The sequence below is a fragment of the Alligator mississippiensis genome, chromosome 3, assembly GCF_030867095.1.
Source record: "Alligator mississippiensis isolate rAllMis1 chromosome 3, rAllMis1, whole genome shotgun sequence".
Taxonomy (NCBI): Eukaryota; Metazoa; Chordata; order Crocodylia; family Alligatoridae; genus Alligator; species Alligator mississippiensis.
The window spans coordinates 115,752,477-115,767,888 of record NC_081826.1 but is presented as its reverse complement, the minus strand read 5'-3'; the positions used below and the strand labels follow the sequence as shown (position 1 = coordinate 115,767,888).

At 42.7% G+C, this 15,412-nt stretch overlaps 1 protein-coding gene and 1 long non-coding RNA gene across 9 annotated transcripts in view; both read left to right on the top strand.

Moving 5' to 3' along the window:
• The window catches only part of LOC102563423 (hypothetical protein), a 718,626-nt gene extending 705,606 nt beyond the window's left edge, over positions 1-13,020 (top strand). Inside the window, exon 16 of the transcript XR_009460815.1 lies at positions 4,468-13,020. The gene's annotated coding sequence lies outside the window, so the exon portion shown is untranslated. The remainder of the gene's footprint in view (positions 1-4,467) is intronic.
• A 30-nt stretch (positions 13,021-13,050) lies between these two features.
• Positions 13,051-15,412, top strand: part of LOC109283890 (uncharacterized) — a 131,471-nt gene continuing 129,109 nt past the window's right edge. For 6 of the 8 annotated variants that reach the window (XR_009460811.1, XR_009460807.1, XR_009460804.1 and 3 more), the window contains exon 1: positions 13,051-15,359. This is a non-coding gene — a long non-coding RNA (uncharacterized LOC109283890). The remainder of the gene's footprint in view (positions 15,360-15,412) is intronic. The other 2 variants (XR_009460808.1, XR_009460805.1) reach the window with 2 other exon arrangements.

Sequence of the window (15,412 nt, the reverse complement as noted above, 5' to 3'; positions counted from 1 at the left end):
AAAATTCTCTTTGAAATGCTTGTACTTTTCAACAGTCAAGATTTTGGTAAACCAGCTGGGAGTACAAGCTGCTGAATCTATAGAAAGCTGTAATGAAAACAGTGCAAACTTTTTTTATTTAAAACTTTATACAAACTGTTTATTTTCACTACTGTTTTGTGCTCAGATCGCTATCTCCTGTCATGCATTGGTGCAGACAAATGAACATACAACTCAGAATGCATCCATGTCTGTAAAATAGATATAGGGCCAATATAAACTTGTATTGCTTCATTGGTTGGACCTTTGATGTAAGGACTCTGTTCTGATTTTGTCCATTATAAAGCCAGTTACCAGCATTTTATGATAATATTTGACATTTTTCTTAAATCTATAGCTCCGGAGTCATGTGTTTACAATGAATCCAATCTCAGCTTTCATCTGCCGGGGGTGGGCATGGAAAGGCTAGCTTGAATGGATGAAGTGAACAAGCCTAAATATCAGAATCCTAGTTGTTCAAAAACCCAGAATGTAAAATGCAGTAACCTCCAAACTGATCATTTAAAAAAATAAAAATCTTTTGCTGTTTTGGAATCTGACACACTTATTCTTGAGTGTTTGAGATGGGCAATACAGCAATCAATTCCTTCCAGCTGCTCTGGTAGCTTCTGTGCTGGGGAGTTCTTGGAAATTTGTTGCAAGCTCAGTGGAGTGGTTGCTTTCCTCCTTGCAATCTGATGGATGGGAAGGCTGGGAGCTTCAGCATGGAGACGGTGTGGGTGGTGGGGGGTTGCTCACCAGAGCTTGAATCCTGGATGAACAGTCCACTCCAGCTCTAATTATAAAAACATTACAGTTCTAACAGTTGCCTGACCATGAATTATTCTGACAATGTTTAACCTGGAGATAAGAAACCACTATCAACCTGTCACATTTTCCCCACTAACGAGTTCAGCATCAGTTTAAAAGGAAGTGCAACTCATGAAGCAATGGCTCTGTGTCATAAATTATAGGTATCCGGCATGCATTACATGGACAGGAACAGTAAAATAGCATGAGACTCTTTATTATACATTCTGACAGTGACAGAAAAACACCACGCTGCAGTGTTTAATCTACCATAGCTTGTTTATTCCCTTTCACAACCATTCTGGTTTTGAAATGTTTGGTGCTGCATTTTGCTGTTATCTGCAATTAGCACAAGTATTTATTTAAAGCTTGAAGAAAGAGAAAGAGGTTGTCTTTGATAAAAAAGCATTGGACTCTAATCACCCAGACAGTGAAAAGCAGTGCTGTCACCAAAGGCCTAGTCTTATTTCTTTTTAAAAAGTGTTACTTTAGGTGAATTTCTTGTTTTGTCTGTAATGAGGTGCAGAATTGCTTCTGGAAGCAAAAGCTTGTAACTGGACCTGTTGTACGGATTACTCAGCAATGGATGTTCTTGGAAAACAAGCTGGAGCAATATCTTACTGTGATGATAAAATAAAAGAGGAGCAGGACATTCAAAAGGGAGAGCTAATCTCCTAGATTAGTAGGAAGGTGTTTGGTTTAGTGACTATATCAGGGGATGGAGAAAAGGTTATTACAATCTATTCCCAGTTTTGTCATTGGCTTGGGCAAGTTGTTCATGCCTCCGTGTCCTCATTTTGTAATTGTGGTAGGGGAATACTTGTACAGCTACCTCACAGCTACACACCCCTCTTGTTGCTGGGGGTGTGTAGGAAGGGACAGAAATTGGGGATTTTTTTTTCACTGCAGTTCTGAACAGGGGACAACTGCACTTGAAGGCAAATGCTTCCAATATTTTTGAATACCACACCAACTGCAGAGGCTTCCTAAGCCTGATGAAGGGCTTTTAAACCCGAAAGCTTGCTAAAAATTTTTTTTGTCCAACTATTTAAGTTGGTCTAATAAAAGACATCAGATTCACCCAAAGAACCTTGTCCTCCAATATTTTTCTGCTTTATAATTATTATTGAGAAGTCACTCAAGGTATTCCTATCATTTGTGTTACCATAGCACCATGGGAACTGTGGGCCTCATCAACACAGTAGCACAGGACATGTGGGGGAACAAGGAGATAATGAAACAATGTTGGTCAACATGATAGACAGTAGAGTCAACAAGTTTCTTGTAGGCATCATGGCAAAGAATAGTTTGAAGGAGGGATTTGAAAGAGAACGGAGGTAACTTCGAAGGTACAAATTCAGAGCAAATTAGTGTGTGCTGGGCGGTATTGTGAGGCTGCAGCCACTCAAGCCTAAGAAAAAAGTTAGTTATTCCAATGGACAAATAAAACACTCAACTTTCTTAATTGGAAAACCTAGGATGACACTCAGCTCTCATGACAGCGAGGGAAAGACGTTTTGGGTAAATTTTCCAAAGCATCCATGTAGCTTAGACTTTGTCTGCCTGGCAAGTTTACCATCCTTGGGGGGAAAGGGAGCTTCTTCAAGCACGTGGTACAGCTCTGGGTAGGCTGCTACTTACACTGGAAATGGTACAGTCAAATCGATGCAGCATGTGGGCAAGCTGATTAGTTTGGGATTGGACTTAATTGCCACTGTCACTCAGAAAGGCTAATTAGTCTGCCTGAAGTGCTGCATGGACGTAACTCCACAGCTTTTGTTTTAGGAGGCAGACTGCCTGGAGCAGAGCAGTGTGCTTGAGGGAAGTGCTGCTGGGGCTGGGAAGTTTACCATGTAGACATGGCCTTAGGCTCCTGAATTCCATTGAGACTTGAGAGCTATCCACTGGAGAGCAGTGTGCTCACTTCCTATGTCAGCGTGCCCCTACAAGTGAAAGTGGCAAGACGGTAGAGAGTAGATCTCAGCAATGTTTTGTGTGTGGAAATAGTTTATTCACCATGAAAAAAAATTTCAGCTGTCTTGAAACTATTCTCAAAGGTGATCTGAAGTTATGTAACAGATCTTCTTGGAAAGCTCAATAATAAAGGTGCTTACCTGACACACGTGATTCAGGATAAGTTCCTTTCTTCTTCTGACCATGTACATTTTAATCTACATCTACCACTTTTCAGGAAAGTACCCTACAAGCCTGTGTGATATTCTGGTGTGGGCCTCTTCTATTGACACTCTTCCAGTTTGGCTCATTGGATATTGTTGGGTTTTTTTCATATGGAGAGAGAGAGAGGCCAAGGAGGATTACTTGGTTTCAGACCCTGCTCTGATGATTATTATGTAGTTTAGACTAAGAGAAACAATACCAACAGAAGGATTGAAAGCAACCCATCCCAAATTACCCTAAGTCATTTACAGCATGCTCATAGAAGGTCTGGGTTCAAATTCCCTCAGGTAGAGAAAGTAACTGTGCTCCCCAATTCTGGAAAACTGCCTTGTCTATTGCCCTGTACTATAAAAGAGAATTTATTTTAAATATTTATTTTAAATATGCTACAGTTGTAGAAATCATTCACATGGCCCCACAATACATCAAATCTTTACTCCAGGAAGGAATAAATAGTATTATTGAAGAGCACATTATACAGACAGGGTGAGAGGCAAACACAAGTCTTTATCATAGCCTTTCAATTTTTTACAGGGGGTCAGGGGAATGAGTGAGGTTTCCAACATTTTAGTCAGTTCCTATATTTTTATTTTTACTGAGAGTTTATGATGGGAACCTGTAACTTCAATAAAACAATTATGTAAGAGTGAGGATATTATCATAGCTTCTTCAGACTTCAGAAGCAGATTATGTGAGTATAGCAGGCAAGAAGCTATTTAGTGAATGGGGACAGGCATGCAGACTGACTTGGTAAGAGTTCCATTTTCAACCTGCTTGTACCTGAAGCCATTACATATGTGCAGATAACTATAAAATAAAGGGCAACCTGCACTTGGTCCAGTAAATGATATTACCAAGCACATCTTTCTTCTTGGTGGAATACTAGAGCATTGTGAGACATGCTGTTTGAACATAAAAGGATAAGTTGAATTTTCTGTGCCCCTGAATTCCTTACTGCTTCACCTGACTGGTGTTTATCCCAAGTGATTTGATCAAGGTTACACTGGAAGTCCCAAACAGAGCCAGGAATAATTGCCAGCCATTTTGAATCCCAGTTGCTTGTTCTAGTCATTATGCGACATCAGTGTTTATATACATAGGTTACACATGTATGTATATTCTTTGAGAATAATGTTTTGCAGTTATAGGAGTATGAAAAGATGTGTACTTAAAATAGATGCTTAAAAATACTAAGTGTACCCTATTTTCTTAGGACACCTTAGGATCAGCCTACCTTTATACAGATCAGATATATGTACACACACAGCATTACTGATTAAAACCTACATTTTCAGGTCTCCAGCTCCCTTTGTAGAACAGTCTTGAGATTTGATGGAGGATATTGATCTATGTGCAAAGAGAATATATAGCAAGAATGTATTGCTAATTGTCTTGAAGGAAAAATATCTAAATAACTACAGAAAATCTTTATGTAGAAGATAATTGTTTTTGTTTTCATAGGTTCAAACCATACTTGGATGTGGCTGAGGTGAGCATCGAGATTAAGTAAGGCATATACAATGACCAAGAATGTGAAGAAAGGTAAGGTATTGCTTAAAAATTTCCCTTCAAGCAAAATCTGGTGGCTAGAGAGACCATTTTCCTTTCCTTTCTGTTCTTTCCATCTCTCCATCACTTCTGCACTTGACAGAGGATGGGGAAAAATGGCAGTGCAGTTTCAGTAGTGAATTTTATGCAGATTCAGTACTTACAGTGACACTGCTTTAGAGAGCCTGTGATTAATGATCATACACAGCTTCACTATGAATAAGAAAAGGACAGACTTCTTCAGTTGCAGAAAAGCATTGTGTGCAGTGATACAGAATTTCAGGGGTCTCTAACATGAAGGCACAACTTTACTTACTGTGTGGGTGGTGTTTGTACCTTAAATTAATGCTAATAATCATCAAGAACATTTAATTATATGCACAGGGTAATAAATACTCAATTTCCTTTGAAGCTCTTTATATTTATTTATTTATTTATTTCTGCAGGTACAGCAGCTCTATTCAGAAATGCTTTTTTGGGGTGGGGAAGGGTTTTTCCCTGCAGGAATTGAATGGGATATTTTGTTTCTACCCATCCACCTATTAATTATTTCACAACTGTTTGTGAAGGCCTTGGCACCTCATAGCCATAGGAAATGTGGCTAGGTTTGATTCACCCAATGAGGACCTGAGCCACCCAAATCCATATTTGTGTAAATGTCAGGCTATATATTTTTTTGAACTGTACACCTTGAGGGTGACTTGTATAGGGAGGGTATTTAATGTAACAAAGGGCACTTTTATACATGATCCAATGTGTTTTGATCAGAACGCCTTTTTAGTGACACTAAGTAGCCTAACAATACTGCACAGTAACGTGTTAGCATTGTTAGTTAGCATGCTAATACTATGCAGTTAGAGTCTCGTATAGATGCACCCTCTTTGGAGTACTGGAGTTCCAGTTATTTTTCTCTATTATTTTCTGAGGAGGCAGTAACCAAATTTTACTTGTGGAAAGTATTCAAAATTTTCCAACTTCATTATATTCCAATAGCCCTTTCTGTAATTGACAGTTGCATGCAAATGGGGTCCCATCTATCGACTGTGTGTGTGCCTGTATTTATCTCTTGGATGTATTTAGGAGCTTCTATAATAGCCACCCCCATAATATTGAAGCATTTTCCAATTAGTTAACAATGGGAATAGTAACAATATTTCTTTCCTCCTCTCTGGTTTGCAGACCTTGATTAGTTGTGTGAAGTTCTTGTCAAGGGAGAGCCAAGTGGAAAAGATAAAGACTGCATTTACTGCCAAACGTGGTGACGCTTGTGATCATTGTTATCCCTTGCATACACAAATCTAGGTCTCATTCCTATGAATGTTGCGTCTCCTGTGCTCTCAAACGTACTCCAAGTGATCAACATTTTCCTGGGCCCTGCGGAAAATAGCTGCTGAGGGAAACTATAGTTCCAGAGGGACAGGCAACCTCTTAGGTATTTAGTTCCAGACTCTTGGAGATTGAGACAATGACCATATAGTCTTTATGCTTGTGCAGTGTGGCCTGCCGAGTCAAAATAATGTCGCCAGATCTATTCTTTTATGGGCTGATCCAGGACCAAGACCACATGCTCTAAATTGTAGGGCAGATTTACCCTGTGAGATGCTGTGTGACCCTGGGATCCAGGGTTTCTAGGATGTGTGGCTTTGGGGCAGAGCTAGCAGACAGACTAACTCAAGGTCAGGGACCTGAAGCTTCCAGGATCTGTGACTCCTTTGTATTCTAATCACTGCTTTCTATTTAGAAACTCTGCTTCCTGCATGCAGTTCTTTCACAGCATTTGATGAAGTAAGCCTTCTGCTTATGCTATGCATTCCTGATTCAGTTAGCCTGTGAAGTACAAATCTACCCTGCCTTCTGTCTGGCATAGCCAGTTATCTCCCAGTTTCCAAGCTGTTTGCTGTGAAAGCCTGAATTTTCTGAGAGCTGTCTTTCTAATGGGAACCATAGGCCCTGGGATCCCAGGCAGCTGTTCAGTGAAAATGACAAAAATGTCAATTTTGCCAAGCAGTTGTAGAGCTTAGGGTGTATATTTTGTTGGTGTTTCTTAAATATTTCCAGGGATTTGCAGGAAATTAAAAATAAAAATTCTAAGCTTAAGTGCGCATCCTGCCCACCCCACAGAAATCTTGCTTTTCACTCGGCTGCCTCTCTGTTGCCTAGTGCTTTACAGAGCTATCTACTTTGATCTAGGCAATTGCAGCATATTTTGCCTCATTTTTCTGGTACCTGGGTACCTGGATGTATGTCCTGTGCATTTCTGTAGCAGAGAACATTATAGGCAGCATCTTGATCATTTAAGCCCTAATGAGAAAAAGCCTCCCTCTGGCAAACCCATTAGAAGTTGTGCCAAGCTTGCCTCAGCTGGAAGTGGCTCTTTCCATATCTTTCTGATTTCATATGAATTGTTTTCTCTTCCAGGGTTATAAAATATCTGCGTCAGCAGGTATAATAGATAATCAAATGAAAAAACATCTATACTGTGATTAAAATAGTTCTGCTCCCAACACATTATGCCATGTAGGCATGGGTGGTTTTGATTTCAGGTACATGTTAGAGTTGCTAATATACTCTGCAGAAATTATTGTGAAAAAAAATATCAAACTATACACTAAAACAAGTATTCAGCAGATACTGAAATTTGCTTTAAACCAGTGGGCACCCAGTTGGTGCCATTTAGATCTTTCGGCTGGGAAAGGATAGGAGTTCTGATTCATTCATCTTATTTGCCTTGAGTGTGACTTGTTCTTTTTAAACATCATTTTTTTTTTTGTAATTCTGATTCCTTCTGCAATCACTATTTTAGCCCTCTCTTTCCCATCTGATATTGAACTCCAGTGACATTGATGCAGAAGTAGCAAACAACATGCTAGAGTAGGAGAAAAGGCTGTTTTTTAGTGCTTTTAGCAATGTGACCTTAGGTATTGATTTATAGCCTACTGCAGCGCTCCAGTGCAAAAGGGAACTGTGGTAATTAAGTTAGTATCTGCGCTTTCTAAAATAGTGCTGAGTTGCAACAAAGAGAGACCCTTTATTTTTCCTCTCTGCCTCTCAGTGAATGCAGATGCAGGCACTGACCTCTGACCCTTCTCAGCTTTCCCCAGCTGCAGCTGTTATTTTTCTCTCTGTGTGCCTTTAGGTGCTGATAGACTGAGTAAGATCCATTAATTTTTGTGCTCGACTTTCTTTTTAAGCTTGCAATGGAGCAAATTTCTACATAGTACCTGACTTTTAAAATACTGTATGTCCTTTTTTGGGTAAAAGAAAAGCAGACAAAAATATAGACAGGGCAACTCATTCAGCAGGGTGGGTGGCCATGAAATGTCTCAAATTTTAAAACCTTCTACACAAGGATTTCTCACATCTCACCGAGATGAGTTCTTCCAGAATTTGTATACATGATGACAGAGCAAACACTTCAAGAAATCTGTTTCGTATTCCATTATGCTCATTAGAGAAATAGGGCCACAAAAGGTAATGGTAATAAAACCAAGTACCTTGAGGTAACTATGTAAATGAATGCTAATGTATGCAAATTATCACACAATGTTCAGTGTCCATAAAAACGACTCAATACAGCTAATTAAAGGTAGGTAAGTTGCCTCATTTTATACTTCACAGAGTTATGATGAAGGTGGTATATTATCATAATTATAGAATGTTTGCCTTGGGGGAAGTGTCTAATATTTCTCTTTCTTTTTCCTATCAGGTTTGTCCATTACAGTAGAAGTAATCACCTTTTTCACTTTTTCACCCAAGGTCTTACATTGGGAGAAGGCTCAGAAATTAAAAATCAAACAAACCAGTGCCCATTTCTTTAAATACTTTCTAATGAACATAGTTCTTTCTACTGTAAATATGGCCCCTGCTTTGCAAAGTTCTTATATGCATGGTTCATAGCAATGGGACAAACGTACTTAATGGTAAATCCACAAATGAATTAAGGTGTTTTCCCATTTACTCCAGCCTAGTTATGCCACTGTGTATGTGCATACACTGAGGTGTATGTGCTAAAGAAGCTACTTTTCAGAAACAGAGAGAGAGAGAGAGATTTCACCCTTTATACCGTGGATAATGGCTGAGGTTCCAGAAAACTCTAGGGCAGACATACAATCCATACTCTAGGAGAGACATGCCTACCTTGAAAAAAAAAGAGCCCAGGAATTATAGATCAGTCAGTCTAACGTCAATTCCCAGGAAGATACTAGAACAGACAATCAAACAATCTATTTGTAAGCACCTACAAGATAATAAGGTGATAAATAACAGACAACATGGATTTGTCAAGGATAAGTCATGTCAAATCTTTCTTTCTATGAAAGGGTAACAGGCCTTGTGGATAAGGGAGGTGCAGTGGATGTGATATATCTTGACTTTAGTAAGGATTTTGACCTTGTCTCACATGATACTCTCATGAATAACCTCAAGAAATGTTGTCTAGGAGAAACTAATGTAACATAGCTACACAGGTGGTTGGAAAAGTATACTCAAAAGGCGTGTCTACATGTGCACATACCCTTAAATGTCATTTAGCACTTACTTTAGCAGTCATTTAGTACTTTAGCAAGTACTAAATGACTGCGCAATAGCTGCTGGTACTGTGCAGTCCTGGCACTGCATGGGTCATTTCTCCACCTACTGTGCAGTAATTAGTAGTGGCAGCATCACAGTTTATATCCACCAATACTGTCACCATAGTGACGAGCTACGTCACCATAGCTTGTTACTACAGCGATGTAGCATCTTGTAGAGACATGCCCAAAGAGTGGTTATCAGTCTCATTCTCAGGCTGGAAAGATGTCTCAAGTGGGATTGCACAGAGGTCTGTTCTGTACTTGTTATTATTCAGTATTTTCTTTATTTAATGACTTGGGTAACAAAACAGAGAGTTCACTTATTAAATCTGTAGATGATCACAAGGTGGGAAAAGTTGCCGGCATTTTTCAGGATGGGGTTAGAATTTTAACAAATTATCTTGATAAATTGGACAAATGGTCTGAAATAAATGGAATTTATTTCAGTTTCAATTTAATAAAGACAATTTAATAAAGCACTTCATTTAGATAGGAATACTTGTAAATAGGGAACAATTGGCTAGGCAGGAATTCAAAAAAGGTTCTGAGGTTTTTGTAAGATCACAGGTGGAATATAAGTCATTAACATTATACTATTGTGTGTAAAGTAAAACATCTTACTAGAGCATCAGATGCAAGGTGCCATGAAATAGTCCTTCACTCTACTGGGCACTTATAAGGCCTCAGAAAGAGTACTGTTTTTGGCACCACACTTCAAGAAAGATATGGACCAATAGGTGACAGTCTAGAGGTAATAAACAAACTCTAGAAAAAAAATCACCTGTGAAGTAAGATTGAAAGAACTGGATTTCTTTAATTTTGGGAAGAGAAAACTGAGAGGGAAAAAAGATACAGGTCTTCAAATCTGTGAAATGTTACTGCAGAAAGGAAGCTTATAAAATCTTCTCCTTGTCCACTGGGGATAGGGTTTAAAATGGAGTAAGGGATATTTAAGTTACACATTAGAAAGGAGTTTGCTTGAATAGTTGAGCACTAGAATAGATTAGCTGGGTAGGTTATGGAATCCTGATCTTGGGGGGAAGGTGTGGCAGCGAACAAGTTAGATGAACATCTGTCAGGAATGGCTTAGGTACAATGAATGTTTTAGATTTTGCCTTGGAGCAGGAGAGTGGTGCTCAGCCTATGGCTCATGGGCCAGATCCAATCCCTGAAGTTACTCAATCTCTCTTTCTCTCCCTTTTCCTTTCTCTCTCTCTTCTCTCCCTCGCCCAACTAAGGCTGCAAACAAATGTTGAATTTGACCTGGGAAAAAGTGCGGTTGTTCAGATGCCCATGTCTGTTTTTTCTGGGACAAACCCTAAAAAGGTGAATGGCATTAAGAAGTGCTAACACTGTCCTGGGACATCACAAAGTACATCTGAACAATGGTTCTGCGATCACATCATTGAATCAATGGCAGAAATGTGGTGGTGCATTCAGTCACTCATTAAATTCTTATTGGGCAGGCAATGTGAGCACATGCCAATTTTGGGATTTTTCTGTTCTGGGACAAGCAGCACAAGCACAAACACCACATATCCCAGAACAAATGAAATGTCTATTCCTAGCCTAATAGTTATATGAAGTGGAACAGCTTTGGTGGAAGAGACTGTGAAATGCTTGCTCCATAGTATCCAGTAGGTTGGTAGCTCATGAACTGCATGGAGAAATTTGAAACGACATGCATGGAGGAATCGTTTTATTTAAAAAACATGCTGGTATTTAATTATGGCTAAGGCTCCAAGAAGCATGGTGGTGGTGGGACATAGTGTGTGTGCATTTGGTGTTTAGCAGGGATTGGGTAGATTATAATGAGCTGTGAAGTCTGTCACAACCCAATGATTTTAGTGCCTTGGCACGATGGAATTTTCCCGCCACATGAGAGTCTCTTGCACAGCAAAAGTTTTCTGCTGCAACAGAAAACTCCGGTGCAAGAGAGTTCCTGCCATTCGCATGCAAATTTGTGTCCCGCTATTGGCCAGTTCTAAATTATTCCTATGTGGCGGCTAGTAATTGGCTTGCTGGCCGTATAAAATTTTGTGCGACTTCCGCCCAAGTCAGAGAACTTTGAGCACGCTGCAGAGTGCCTCTAAAGATATCTGACTTGCGGCTGAGCTGATCAATAGCCTGATCACCTATCGATTCTTCTCCCCATCGCCGAGCGCAATCCTTCGACGTACGCTTTCCCTGCTGGCTTAATTTGTGGAGGGATTAGCTGGCCTGAGCCTTGCCGGCTGGAGCAACTCGTGGAGTTGTTTAAGCGACCGGACCACCTGCGTCGCGGCTGCTAGCGGCATAAGTAAAGTTTTTGCAACCAATACGCTTTGTCTGCCTCTCCATTCACCAGCCCGCCCAAACGACCGAGCAGTTTGTATATCACCTCGAGTTGGCTCCGGCCGTCCGAGGCAAAGTCAAGTGACTTCCTCTGCACTGCCTGACTAGAAATACTGCTAGGTAGTTGGTTTTAACTTTGAGTGGAACAGGAATCAAAGGGAGTTGCAAGTGAATCAGTGAACCCCCACTGGATCCACCTCTGCTTCTCGCATTAGGTGGCAGCTAAGTGGAGGTTTTGAATGATGCTTAAGGGCTAGTGATTAGGCAGTTAACAGTCACTTTCCAAGGCTAAGTCCCTTTGTAGATCCAGCCATGTGTGTGTTGCTGAATAAGGATGATTTTAAGCAAATGGCTAAGTACTGTGCTGAATTTGGGCAATTTTAAGTGTTTGCAGAATTGGCCTTTATTAGTGCGGTTCGATTTTTTCATATGAGTAAAATGAGCACGAAGGCATTTGAGCAACCTTAGATCATCAGTTGCCCACAGTAAGCTCCAGAAATGGTCATTGTGGTTGATGAATGCTGTCCCTTAAATATACACTTTCCTTTGTAAGTAATTACAGTAACTTGTTTTCAATATTGGACTTTATGGCGGGGAAGGTGATTCTTTAGAAAATTATGGGCCTTAATCCTCCGATGACAAGGCTGTGTGATTCAGTGATGGGGTAAAACAAAATAGCTTTCTCTTGCTGACTCTATAGTCAGCTACAGTGTGGCCCCTGGTGAAAATTAGAGGAACAACAAGGCTCTTCTCATGTGCATCCAGCTTCTTGAACCCCCAAGTTGCTGTTCTGATGGCTGGTGTTTCCCAGAGTGTGATCTGTCCTACACTTCTGTTCCCCAGGCAGGCCCCTGATGCAGGTCCTAGTTGAGTCTTTGAGAAAGCAGGATGGGAAGCCAGTGTTGCAGCCCCTGAGATGTATCGGCTGTTACAGTCCAGTTGACAGTTGTTTATATATTAATACTAGAGATTTTTTATGAGTGTTATGAATGACAACACATGTTTGTATGGTATGCTTATAATATAAGGAGTCTACATTACCAGAATCTCTGAGCTGTCCTCTCACCACTGAATAGTAGGGGCTCTAATGAAATCAGTACTCTAGGATATGTGAAAAGCTTCCTGTCATCTGGCTGTCCCTTGCACTGATAGGTTTTCCTTCAAACGAGTTCAGGCTACTCCTGGCCTAAACCGTCCCTTTTTCCAGTGTCCTGTGCTAGTCTCCTAGGAGTGCTTGGAAGTGGCCTTAGAGGTCTGTGTGTCATGTTGCTGCTGCTCTTTTCTCTTCAGGAAACTGCAGTGGTTACTTCTGATGCGGGGCAGCTTTGTTAGTCTGAAGTCAGACAGAAGGCAGGACAGGGTGACACCTAGGAGGCTAACATGTCCAAAAATATAACAAAGCTTACAGGATAATAGGGCTGTGCAAAGCTTTGGTCCCTGATTGAATTTGGCAGAGATTCGGCCCGATTCAGTGGCCGAATCTCTGAATCCAAATCAAATTGAATCAGAACCCTCATGGAGTGTCCCACAGGAGCACAGGGGCTCCCCAGCATGGTCAGCAGCAGACCTGGAAGTGGATCAGAAGTAGTTCCAGTCCACTTCCGGGTTTGCCACCAAGCATGCAAAGGGGCCTGCCCCCCCATGCTTCTGTGGGACATTCCATTTGCCCCAGCATCACAGTGTCCACGAGCTGCTCTGGTACCTGGAGGTATGTAGAAAAAACATTTAAACCTGTGTTTATGTCCAAATCACTGATTCTCTGAATCGAATTGGGGACAATGATCTGAATCAACGAATTGAATCATTGTGCCCAGTTCAGGCCAAATCTGAATCCGAATCAAATAGGGGCCACTTTGCACACCCCTACAGGATAATAAACAACTTTAGAGAGGATTATCTCATTTCTCATGGAGACTTTGCCTAGAACTCCCAAATTGCCCTGCTGCCACTTAGGACATCCAGAATCAGCCTGTCATAGTCAGCAATCTTTTCTGGACTGTGAATCTGTTCAGAGGGAGGTGAAACTGATGTAACCTAGGGGTGGTGATAAGAGACCTTTAGAAATATCTATGTACTGTATTTTGATGAGGCAAGGAAGAGCAGGAGTAAGAGTTTACTCTAATGGGAGCCAAGAGCAGAGAGGAGAGGAGGGAACTGGGCACATGTGCATCCCCACGCATGTGTACCCCCTTACCTGACCCGAGACGGAGGCAGAGGTGGACCCAACAGTGGACCCAGCAGCAGGGACAGCAACAGCTGATCCCCCAAAGGTAAGTGGGGCAGAGGGAACCAGCACAGCTGAGCTGGATCCAGAGGGGAAGCCCCCCGAATTCCTTTTAGTTGTGCTGGTAGGGAGCCATGCTCCTGAGCTGTGCTGTGTGAATAGAGCACACAAGCAGGGGGAGGGCTAGGGGGGACTGTTCCCCCAGGCTAGGAAGCACCCCCAGGGCTAACCCTCGGGGTGCAGGCACTGGCAGCACCAGATCCCCCCAGCGGGGGAACGTAGGGGGCGGGGCTGCTGGCAGGCACTTCTGGGAAGCCTGGAGTGCCTAATTGGCTGTTGGGGCAGCTGCTGGATATTCAAACCACGGCCTTTAAAAGCCATGGCTTGATGTAGCCCCTGGCACTTGGGAGCCAGGAGCAGAGAAGAGAAGAGGGAACTGGGCACACGTGCGTCCCCGCACACACAAAGGCACCACACAAAAATATAAATAAATAGCAAATTATAAAATGGTGTTGATGCAGAGTGCTGCTTGGGCCCCTGCCAGGGAGGCGCCGCCTACCTGCGGCTTGTCTGAGGCCTTCACCCAGACAGAGCCCATGGGGGAGCTGGTGTCCCCTTGCCCCTCAGCCTGCAGGGGTTGCCCAGCAGGGCCAGGGGGGCAGGGAGTGGGGGCCCCCACACCTGTCCTGTAGGCGCCTGACTTAGGGCCCTGGAGGCGCAAGTGAGGGAGCTCCAGGAGGTTAGCAGGCTGAGGGGAATCAGGGAGGCGGAGAATGAAATTGATGGGTATCTTTTCTTCCCTGCAGGGCCATGCCTCCAAGGAAGAAGCACCCCACGAGGTGCCCTCCACAGCAGAGTGGCAGATGGTCCCCTTCAGAACCAGGGCTGCTCACAGCAGAGCAGTACCCGTTCCTCCAGTCTGGCTGGAGAACAGGTACGAGGCCCTGGCGACACTGCAGGAGAAGGAAGGAGAGGAGGAAACCTCCAGAGAGGAAGCCACTCCACACTCTGAACAGGCTGAAGGAGCTAAGCAGACCCGGAGGAAGAAATGTTGAGTGATTGTCATAGGCGACTCCATCCTGAGAGGTACAGAGGGTCCCATCTGTCGCCAGGACCCTTCGACACGCGGGGTCTACTGCCTGCCTGGAGCAAAGAGTCAGGATGTGATGGGGATGATCCTGGCCACTATCCAGCCCACTGATTACTACCCTATGGTCCTAATCCATGTGGGCACTAATGATGTGTCCAGGAGAAGCCCTGATCACCTGATGACAGACTGCCATGCTCTGGGGGGCATGCTGAGGGAGATGGGGCACAGGTGGTATTCTCTTCTGTCCTACCAGTGAGCAGACATGGAAAATGACACAAGACCTGCATCTGAGAGGTGAACTTGCGACTTCAGGAATGGTGTCTTGAGGCGGGCTTCAGCTTCCTAGACAACGACCCACACATCAGATCAGGATGAGAGACATGCTCGGGTGGGATGGGCTTCACCTTTCCCCCAAAAGTAAGTGTGTGTTCTCTTCTAGGTTGGCTGATCTCCTCTGGCAGGCTTTAAACTAGGCTCATCGGGGGTAGGGGAAGATGAGGGCTGAGGAAGCCTTGGACCACTAAACCAAGAGTCACCCACAAGAGCAGTCCAGCCTAGACCGATGACGAGGGGAACAAATACCCACGTAAGCAACAGGGGCCTGCCTGAGTAGTACTGAGATTAGGGGGGCAGTGCCTG